Genomic DNA, 11,396 nt, shown 5'->3' on the forward strand with positions numbered 1-11,396 from the left:
GCCCCCCACAAAATGGCTTGCCTGATCTAGGAAGTCAGGAAAGTTGCATGGATCATTCCCAGCTGTGGAAGCTCACTCATCTGGGGCTTGCTCTCATGCACCAGCAGCTCACCTCCCTCCCCCAAGATATTGGGCAGCCTGAAATGCTTTTTCCAGAGCAAAAATACAGCTTCAGAATAAAGAAGCTTCATGGTGCATCAATTTCATGGCTCAGATACAGCCAGCTGCTCCATCATAGTCTGTCTCCACAAGCAGCATTCATTTGACTTCTCAGAAGCATTCCTATACTCTACAAGTAACATCAGGTAACACTAATTTTTAATTCAGTTTGCTATTCCTGCAGTTGAAATGATGCAGATGTCAAAGTGAGTGCTACAACATAATAATTATTACAGTTAGGGACCTAAAATAACTAACTCACAGCTGTGCCACATCTTAGACATATTGCCTGACTTGCATCAGTGGCTCAGTCCATCAAATGGACACTCCAGCTATTATTCTTTAAGGACTACCACTGGTAAATAAATCCAAAGATTTAGTTTTGCCCTAAAAAATTACACAGTGCTTCTTAAGAACAGAGAAAATATAACATACAGCTATCACTGTTGTAAAAAAATACCACCTTTTCAACATACAGGGTGCAGCAGGGGTCCAGTTTTTTCTGAATTTAATCCAGACAGCGTGCACTCTGCCATGCCCTCTGATGCCAGCCATAACACCCAGCATTTATTCATCCACCAGCTGGCTCATGTGTGGTCTTGCACTACACCATCTCATCAACACTTGGATAAGTCTTTTGCTCTTGTATTCTTTCAGTTTAGGCTTTGTTTTCATAGAAGCTGCAAAATTTTAAACACAATTCTACCTCTTTTAGGGTCCATCTAAGCTTCAGTGGAACTACCACACCAGAGGATCAAACATCTTCTTATAAAATGATTTTGTGCTGCAAAGCCACGGGGTAACCAAAGCAAGTCTAGAGACCAGAGGCAGAATTTGACTTGACAGTGGAAAGGGAAAAAATTTATCCTGTTGAGATATCCAGCACAGGAATGATAAACCCTCCCAGCCCCATGTCTATAGAAAGTCTGTGGAATCCAAGCCAGAATAACTTTCTGTTTCACCAAACCTGAATATTAAGCACAGGTGAGTTCCAAAAACCATTGCCTGACTGCATAAGACAGTTTGGTCCTGTTTGTTTCCCACTGCATTTAAGGAGAGCAAGATGATGTTGCAAGACATTTTACACCTTTCATATGGACCAAGCCAAGTCCACGTACATGTGCCCACCAACCAGAGCTGATGTAATTCTTCTTGAAATGTCCTTTTATTTGATATTCTTTTGCTTACCAGTATTGCACTAACATATGATGTAGAGCAAATATGTTTTCAAAAGGGAAATTTTACTGTCACACAGACTTGGGCTTGGGGCACAACTGATCAGCTGGTTAATGGTACTAGAAGAAAAACTGGGTAATTGGCTGTTCTTCAGTGATGAGGTGGCTCTTACTCTTACATCATTAATAACTTGATTGATTGCCAAAGAGCTTAGCATGAAATTCTTCTCTATATCCTTCAGATTTAAAGGTCTGCAATCTTATATATTTTTCATAATCAATAGTGCTGGAAAAATAGGAATTCACTTTGGTCTAACACCTGGCATGACACTGGAAAGCCAAGCACTTAATAAAATTAAGAGAAGAAATCAACTAAAAAAAAGAAGTGGTTGTGGTTCGGTTATATTCTTGACCATTTGAGGATTGCATTGCATTTGGGGGTTGCACTAGGGGATTGCATTGCTCTAGGAAACAGCCCAGCTTCTTGCTTTAATACTGGATGTTCTTCATGGCACATGGATTAATCCTGTCTGGTTCCCCAGCAATCTGAGGTCAGTGAGCAGTGGGGGAAGGAACACATTAAATCTGATACTTCTGTTAAAAAATAGCTATGGTGCAGCATGCTCAGGTTTCTGTACAACAGGGACCAGGTTTGTTTTGTGTTAAAGAGTATTACATGCATGTCATGCCAGCTCACAGAAACTGAGGCAACTTTTCCATATCATTCTGATCAATTCCATGAGCTGAAAATTCTCTCTACCACGGACATACCTATTTTGAGTACAACCATCTCTTCACAAAACAACTAGCTGTTGCTTACAAAATACAAAAGTCCTGGGAGTGGGAGGTTTTATTTTTGTTGCTGGTTTCAGCTGAAAATTACACAAGTGCTGGATGAAATACTGTTTATTACCACACTGGATGGTCCAGCACATCCCCTGCAGTTTGTAATTTCACTGGCTGGTGAGCACAGAGGGACAGCTCACCCCACACCTGCCTGGTGGTGCTCTCCCTCTGGCCAGGAGGCTGCTGGCTGTCCCCTGGCTGTGGCAAGGACCACCTTGGATGGGTCAAGGAGCAATGGTCCTGTCTTGCACGTCTCTCTGGTGAGAATGCCAGTAAACACAGCTGAGGGTGGGTGAAGTCAGTGCTGAGCAGGGGACAAAGAGCAGTGAGCTGCCCTTTCCATGCTGGGAGGAGGCTTAGTGAAAGCATTACTTTGAAGCTGGAGACCAATGGGGAAAGGTTGAAAAAGGAGTCTTTTTTTCCATGAGGAAGTATTTATCTACAAGGCCATGGGCAAAAACAACAGTTGCCCCATCCTGCTGGTGAGAGTTTTGCACGAGTGCTCTGAAAGCTGCGCAGGCATCCTGCACACACTCAGTAAATGCAGCAAGGTCACGCTGCCTCCTGGAAAGGCTGTTATGTGTCCCCAGTCCTACCTGCCATGACAAAAATAAACCTGTAAGGTCGTCTCCATGAACTACATTTTTTTCTTTTTAAATGGTGCGACCTTCTGTTGGAAAATCCTGATTCAATCCCTTTGCATCAGCTCCTGTTTTGTGAGAACAGGTAGCAAGGATACACCGAGGCTTGGCTTGTATGTTCCAGGAAATAATGGGGAAACATTCCTGACAGTCAGATCCCCAACATCTTGAGGTCCTGGTTCTTTCTTCAGGAGTTTTTAAATCGCACTTGCACAGTAAAAGCAAAACCCTGAAGAGTGCAGGTGATGCACAGATGGCCTATAAGTTGTTCTGGGATAAAAGAAATCAATTTAAGCCTCTAGATTATTTGACCCACACGATTTAACTCAGCAGTTTTCCTGAAGTATACTGGAAAGAGGAACTCAGTTCCAGGTAACACTCAAGCTGCTCTCAACATTTACAAGAAACTGCAGCTTCAACTGACTCAAAGACTCAGCTATACAGAAAAGCAGCTCTAGCATAGCATCAATGACCTGAAAACACAGGAAATTCGGAAAAAAATTCTCAAAAACATGCAATAATATCAGCTTCTGGTTTCCTCTAAGACATTATTTTGCAGGTAAATTGAATCATGCTCTGTCTGCAATCAGTGCACACCACAGAGCAATAAATGCTACATCCAGCACAGGGCAGCTGCACCAGTGAAAATGAACCCAGCCATAAGATGCAGCCATCAGGGAGAGCATCAAGGTACTGAGGGTCACCTATCTGTATTTGTTTCCTTTTTTTGTTTTCAAAGGGAAACAGAAGTGACATGCACTTAATTATGTTCCCATTCCAAGCCTAATTAGAGCCAGTTAGATGTTAAGTACTATTGAAGTGAAACAGGAGGATTGAGTTTCTACCTATTCTTCTATCTATTCTGTTAATGCATACATGGAAAGTGTCTTCTCTTTTATCTTAACCTATTCTTCCAGGAATGAAAGGCACAACTTTCATGGCATATTTCTGATGTGTTGGCTGTCTTTTGATGCAGTGGTGGCTACAACAAATTGTAATGAAAATGCTTTGGGCAGGAGACTATTAGGGAACACAACAAAAATCATGTGTTCTCCATTGCAGGAAATTTGCAGCAATCGTCCATCTCAAATAGCTTTTGGGATTGACTTGGACATGTTTCCATAATCTGTTATGTCCTCCACCTTTTCTTTGGTTGAGGTCAGGGCAGAGCATCCAGACAGCCCCAGCAAGCTGCACACTGCCATTCACCTTTGAATTATCTTCCAGCATGGACAAGAATTCCTGTCCAGGTGTATATCCTTGCAGACTGCATGGGCCTGCAGACCACAGTTCCCCATCTCCTCCACAGAATTTCACCTCTGCCTGGGCTCCAAGCCTCAGACACAACTTTCAAGCCTTGGTACTGCCCAACTGCACTGATGCAACACATGCCATGACACAGCCTGTGGTGCCGTCAACTGGGCTCAGCTTCAAGTCCAGAAACAAAAAAAAAGGATTTCAGTGCTACCTGGCATACTCAAGAAATTCTCATTTCTTTGAAAACTTCATTTTTTTTAGAATTTCCCAAATCACTAAGTTTTTATCACTGAGAAGACTACCTACATCAGAAATGTCAGGTTTTGATATAGCTCCCATTTACTTTCAGAAACATACAAAATGAGCAGTTTTTCATATTCTTTTGCCAAAAAATGCAAGAAATTTTCCAAACACTTCAAAGTTGCTTCCAGATGGAGGCCAACCCCTGAGAAACTCCGTCCAAATGATAACTGTTTTGAAAACTTATCAAATGACTAAATCAGCATGGCCTAGCTGAATCTTCAGTTGCAGGAGATGTACTCATGTCCTGCAGTAAGAATTCCTCATGTGCTGAGTTGCAAACGTGGTTTGCTGGTGGCATTTGGTGCCATTTGCTGTTCCTGTGCACTGCATCCTCTGAAGCAGTGCCCTTAATGTGGTCAGGAACAAGGTCCTGAGGAACTTGTCAGCTTCACTGACAGCTTCAATCCTGTGGCAGCAGCAGGTCTGAGCTGATCATTCCTGTTCAAAGGCATTAAGGCACTGAGTGGTTATGTGGGTCAGATAGCAGGGGCTTCCTTCTCTTCCCAGTTTTAGGGAAATATAAGTGCTCCTCTTTGTATGATATTTACAGAGTTTCTTTTTCCCTCTCTTCCTTCTCTGCAGCACCTTATAAGCATGCCAACCTTTTCCTTAGGTCTGCTCCCAAGATCCAGAGACTTCTGCAGATTAAGTCCATCACGTCATTATTTGCCCCATCCCATTCTCCTAGCAATTAAACTCTTAAAAGGGGCTAATTTGAATACAATAATAGAAAAAGAACATTTCAATTTGATCTGTCCAAATCCACATTCAGCTCAAACCAAACCCAACCTTTCCTCAAAGCTCTCAGCAAATATCTCCCAATAATAAATGATGGCAAGACACAATTTCACCCTCTGCTCAGCCCAGGCTGTTGGTGGATGTGGTGAATCCTGCCTGGCTTTTGGGAGAAGGTCACTGACAGTATCACACAGTGATACTGTCAGCCACCAACTGAACTCAGCACAGATATTCAGGGAGATGGGAAAAGCAAGAAACAGAGAGAGAAGGGGGGCTGCTTGCTTCCTTTAAAGATTTTAGCACTGTCCCCATAAACACAGAGATGAAAAAAGCACATCTGGAAAACATCTTGGGAAACACCACGTGGAAATTACAGCAAAGTTAGTATTAACAACATTAATTTCCACTCTTTTATGGCAGCTCCTAAAAATCCTGTGTCCTACTCCCAGGGCTCAAAGAACCAGCTCTGCTATGAAGTAAAGATAATCCAGTAAGACACAAGTGTGCCATGCTTTGGAGTCCCTTCAGTGCAAGGGAAATTCAAATGCTTCCCTCTCCTAACCCAGAACTGTTACAGAGACAGAACATATCAGCCATCTGCCCACCACCATGAGAGAGAGCTAAGATGGAAAGAAGCCTGCTCTGCCCATGTGAAGGATCTCTTCTCTGCAAGATGATTAAACACTAATTAATAGAAATAAGCCTAAAGAAGTAACATTATGCAAATAAAAATGTCCATACAGTATCTGTCATCTGCTCCCCACAGTCACTTCTGGAGTCCTGCATTCTGTTCTAAAGATTCAGACGCCGAGGTTTGCAAGGCACTGAGACCAACAGGGCTGGAAAGTAAAAATTTGGTGGTTGCAGAACAGACTCAGCACTACAGCAAAGCCTCTGTAACAAGCGTCACTGGGCTTAAACAGCATGTGAAAGATTGAAGGAGATGTTTCTGCAAGCTTACATGCACAAAGAGCCTTTCTAGATATTCATCTATTAACTCACTGGCACGTAAATTTGTAGGACATTTGCAACAACAGAAGAAATGATGATAAAAATCCAGAGATGGAGACAACTAACGGTACCAGGTAACCTAATTTCCCTCCCTGACAGCACAGGGAATTGATAAATAGACACAGAATCAGAGATAAAATCAGATTATTGGATCCATTTTAAATTCCCCTGGTTTACCTACGATAATTGCCTCCATTTCCTTGACAAGCAAGGCTGGAATGAACCAGCATCCAAGGACTCTACCGCTGTTTTCAAGGAAAACTGCTAACAAGGCCTCCCTAGCACCTTTCCCTAGAATTTACATTTACCCTGTTTAGGCCACACAACAGGTTGCTCAGAGCACAAGGGAATGCTAAACAGCCAAATGTTTACTACACATACAGTGGTACTCCTCCACAGCCTCATTCCCTTCCCTGTGAAAAACAAGGGCTCCTGCCACTGCTTGGTTATGAATGCATCCTATGCCTTCCCAAATAGAATGGAGGCAACTTCAAGTCACCCATTATCCCCCTTCACCAGTCCAAACTGACCCCTGAATGTGAAAATGTCACCATCCTCAAACTACAGAACCGTCCTGATACAAACTCCAAGGTCAAGGGGTCGCACTTGCCGAGAGGCAAGAACAGCTCCACAAACAGAAAAGGATCATTTAGCCAACAGGCAAAGTCAATTATTCCATTAAATGAGTTGTACAATGCTAATTTGTACCATAAACACACAATTTTCAGAATGTGAAAAATCCCACCCAAAACCCCACTAAACTAAGCCAAGCTGGATACACTGCCCAAAGGATCTTAGAAAGCTGACTCTGGAGTTATGGTTTCAAACACCATCTTGCTGTTTTTTGGTTGTTTTTTAAATCCAGTTATTTATTTAGCCAACAGAGTTCACCTTGGGCTATGCTCACTAGAAAACACTATTATCTTTAATCTTTCATGTATATCATTATGAGAACAGACCAGGAAACAACTGACTTAAGGAGGCAACTGCAAGAGGTTTGTGCCTGAACAGTGGAGCACTTCAAATTTGTCGTGATGGGGGGATACTGTGCACTTTTGAGAGCATGGTTTTTCTGGGATTTCAGGTAACTACATGTGAGTAATAACACTTCTTTCTAAAAGTATAGCAGTGTTGACTTTGCAATCAAATGGAACCACCAAAAGATTGAGCAATCTAAGCCACATGGGAAAGCTAAAAATTTCCCAAAATATTTCCTTTAAAACCATCTGCTAACATATATATTTTAAAAGAATTAAAAGAAAAAAATACAGGCATGGTAAGAGGTATTTAAAAGACCAGAAACACGCAGGAACTAATGCAGAAGCACTGGAAAGAAGTTTTGGGGAGAAAACCGGTAATTCCAGCAACCCAGATGGACACTTATAGGGGTGATGACTAATGCCACTAGTAACTCAAAGGGACATGCAAATTGAATCCCACATTATAATGCACAGCTCAGACGGCTGCATTTGAGGATGGGTCAGCAGTTGAGCCATAAATCTCTGCTCCAGAGCAGGCTGCCCCAGCCACTCTTTGTCTCAGTCATTTCCTGGAAAACAGCTTTGTGAGTCCCTGGAATGGAGGGGCAATGCCTCCTCCACCCTCCTGCTACAGCGGGAGCTGCCTGTCCCAACACCAGAGGTGCTCCCAGCACCCACCAGTGACCTCCTTTTGGGGGAATTCTGAGAAGATGGAAATGGGGAGGCGCTTCAAAGCAGGCACCAACACTTCCCACACCTCCCATCCCAGAGGGGCACTGAGCCCATCGCCCTTCCTGTGGCCATCTCCAGACCCCCTGACCTCCACACCAGTGACACCACATTCCCAGAGTAACTGGCTAAAAGATGAGGAACCATGTGAAAACACGTCATTTCAACCTTGTTTAAAATCACAGCCTCACAGCCAAGCAGCACTTACCTGCCCCACCACTCTCCTGCCACCTGCTAACTTCCATCACACCAGGATGCACAGGTCTATTTTCAAAGCAATAAAAACTTGGAAAACCAAACCACCACTACTGCAAGTAGCTACCTTAGTTCTAATTTTGTCACATAGCCAAAGACACACCAAGTTCTAAGAACCAAACGGAGTCCCCAAAAACTTTGGAAGATATTCTTCAGATCAGTGACCCACCTTGGAACAATATCTGAATGGATACTCTACTTACACACTTTTATTACATTAATTGACAGCAAGAAAACCCAATTCCAGCAGGACAGCACACACAAAGCACTCATTTGAGTGCCGAGTGTCTCACAGGGCCTAGGATCAGAAAGTAATCACTTTGCTACAGTGCCTATTTGGGGCAACAACAAGCTTTGCATGGAAGACAAAACCCATTTTTCCTCAGCCATGTAACTTTAAGGACAAGTGCATGCACCCTTAAAGCTCCCCCCCCAAAACACATTGAGGCAGGCAGCTAATCTGGCAACAAAATATATTTAGAAGGCTACAATGAAATATTAATTGTACACATGTTTTAAGACCAAAGGTTACTTAAGTACTAGATAAATACAAGATACTGAGGGGTGCTTCAAGGTTTCTCTCTCCTATAAAAAATTCACTTAGAATTCTAATCCAAAATTTATCTTCTCTTAAAAACAAGACAGGCTGTATCTTGGATTTCTATGCAAGCAATTTATTATACCCAAAAGGAAAAATAAAAATAGCTAACAGCCAAGCAGAGGTTTTATCGCCTTTTTTTAATCTACTAGTTCCAAACCAGATGCATTCAGTACAGAATTCTGATTAGGAAAAAAATGGTTGTTGAATTTTTATTACTACATCCCTTAAGGACCAAAAGCGGTAACCTTAGGCATCTGATGTGTTCTATGAATAACAATACATATGAGCACATAAAAATCTTGTTATCTCTGTTTATGGAATTTTTTAACCATGTTGATACATTTACAGAAAGAAGTTGGGAAGTATGGTGAGGGGGAGGAGAGGAAGCTATCAAAATAACAAATACCATTAAACAAAACCTATTTGGAAGGGAACAAGCTATGCAGTGTGAAATTTGAATGAACCGTGTCTCCTCATTATGGTCCTACAGCTCCCATGGAAGTCAGTGCAGCCTCATTTAATGCTTATGCTAAAAGCCTTCACCAATATACATCCGTCCCACAGATACAAATGCAATTCATATTTAACCCTGACAAAACATCACTTGTTGGGGTAACATGCTGTGCACAAAGATTTTCTTATTTTATAAACAATGTAAAACACAGAGAAGTCCTTCATGATGGTTCAGAACAGCTCACTGGTTGCAAAGAAGCATCTTCTCCCCATTGCCTCACATCACCATCCATAGCCACCTGACCCAACAGGCAAAGAAAGGCTTGCCACCACACACCACCCTGTCACAGGACGAATTTCTGCCCTGTGTTGTATCACAACTCCATTCCCACAGCTAGAAAAGAAACCATACAAAGAGCAGCTAAGCAACGCAGAGCTTTCTCCTTCAGAAATCAGCTTACAACCTCTCCAAAAAATGTGGGAAAGCCGTCAGAATAAAAATTTACAAACCAGCCATTTGTGGTGCTGGCATGGTTTCCTTCTGGTATTTAGATCAGTCCAAGAAATAAATTTTAAAAATAGTTCCTCCAATAGAATCCTTCCCATATTTTCAGCTCTGAGAATTCACAGGGACTGAAGTTGAGTTACACTGACTCTGGAGCCAGCAGCTTCTAAGAGTACAAAAATCACCCCAGAAAATAATGGAGGTGGGCGGGGGGTGTTGAGGGAAGTCCATGCGTCCCTCAGCTCTCAAACTTGTCTAAAGAAAAGAAAATGAGCATGCAGCCAGAGCACATCATATTTCTGCTCTCCTTATGGCAATAGCTGCATCCTGCTCCAAATTATTCTAAATGGATTCAGAGCTCAGAAAGGGAACAAAAATGTCAACTAGTTTTTGTTCTTCCTCTTAGCACAGAAGAGCTGATAAAGACTCAGAATCTACAAATCCTTTGCTGTCTTCTTCCACTGAGACCTGCCTAGGTTTCCCTAGTCTGGTGCCTTGAGAAACCAGATGCAACAGCAAGCATGAATCTTCATTCTCCTTTGATCATGGCCATAGGATTCTGTCTCCAACCACTGATTTCCTCCTCCTTTTCCAGGCTCAAGGAAGAGGACAAACAGAGACTCTGGCAGCTGTCGAATGTTAGGTAACTGGAAGAGTGGGCCATGCCCTTGGAGAAGATCAGGACATGCAGAAGCCTGACCCACAGTTCAGAGGAAAAGTCTTCTCAGCAGAGCATCCCACCAGCACAGCTGTGTTGCAGGAGCCCAACCAGAGCCCAGCTGTGTTATTTACCCTACCAGGTCCCAGCTGTCAACCTGGCCTGGCATCCTGACAGCCTACGGCACAAATGCCCTTAGCCAGCTGCTTGGCTCGATGTACAATTCTCTCTTTTTAAATGAGATTAGCGCTGGTGAAATGTGCTAGCTCAACGGGCGTGCTGATCCAAGTCCTCTGTTTACTCGGGCTACAGCAGATACAGAGATCACTTTTAAAAAAATCTGTGATTTTAAAAGATGCCATGAATTCGCCTGAGCTCCTGCAGCTGCTCATTCATCACAGGATGAAGAGGGGTTTATTACAGATCCACTGAGAACTGAGGACTGGAAAGGATGAATCTTGAAACTGTGGTAAGTATATGAACTTAGCCACCTACCTCGAGACTAATGTGAAGGATCTACTTGCCAACAAAAAACCCCAACAGATGATTCCGGCTTCCTATCCATTTCAGACACATCTGCTGCCCCCAAAATTATTAAAAAAGAAGCGGGGGGGGGGATATGTTGAATATGGGGGGGCATGAGGGGGGCCAGTAACACCGAGGTACTGCCATAAGTATGGATTAGCAAAATGTGTTTTGGTTATGCTTTAAAAAAAAAGCCTATGAAGTTACAGTTGAAACAGTTGAAGTCCTATGTTCTCTGTAAAAAAAGTCAAACGTTATTGCCATGAATAATCAATTCTTTGTTTAGAATGCCTTTTTAAGCAGAAAGATGAGGATTTGAGTCACTGTGTTTCACAGGCGCTTTCCACAGCACAAAGCTACTAAACCGACAGAGCACAACCAGCTCCTCTGGCTAGGAAGTGACAAATGCGCCTCAGCGCGCTGTATCGATGATGTGAGGAGCAGGTCTCTAACTGCACACAGCAGGGCCATTATCGTATGTTGTCACCGTGTGCCATTAAAAGGTCTTTAACCTGCCGATCGCCGCCGCGATACGCGGCTCCTGCCCGGGACATCCTGTG

General features: G+C 42.9%; 1 protein-coding gene and 1 long non-coding RNA gene across 3 annotated transcripts in view; one reads left to right on the forward strand and one right to left on the reverse strand.

Annotated features, from left to right (window-relative positions):
• TSPAN7 (tetraspanin 7) overlaps window positions 1–11,396 on the reverse strand; it is an 84,286-nt gene that overhangs the window by 72,264 nt on the left and 626 nt on the right. The window lies entirely within an intron of this gene.
• The window catches only part of LOC108446552, an 11,393-nt gene continuing 8,833 nt past the window's right edge, over window positions 8,837–11,396 (forward strand). For both annotated transcript variants that reach the window (XR_001861760.1, XR_001861761.1), the window contains exon 1: window positions 8,837–10,780. This is a non-coding gene — a long non-coding RNA (uncharacterized LOC108446552). The remainder of the gene's footprint in view (window positions 10,781–11,396) is intronic.

This window comes from Corvus brachyrhynchos, unplaced genomic scaffold (assembly GCF_000691975.1).
Source record: "Corvus brachyrhynchos isolate BGI_N302 unplaced genomic scaffold, ASM69197v1 scaffold34, whole genome shotgun sequence".
Classification (NCBI taxonomy): domain Eukaryota; kingdom Metazoa; phylum Chordata; class Aves; order Passeriformes; family Corvidae; genus Corvus; species Corvus brachyrhynchos.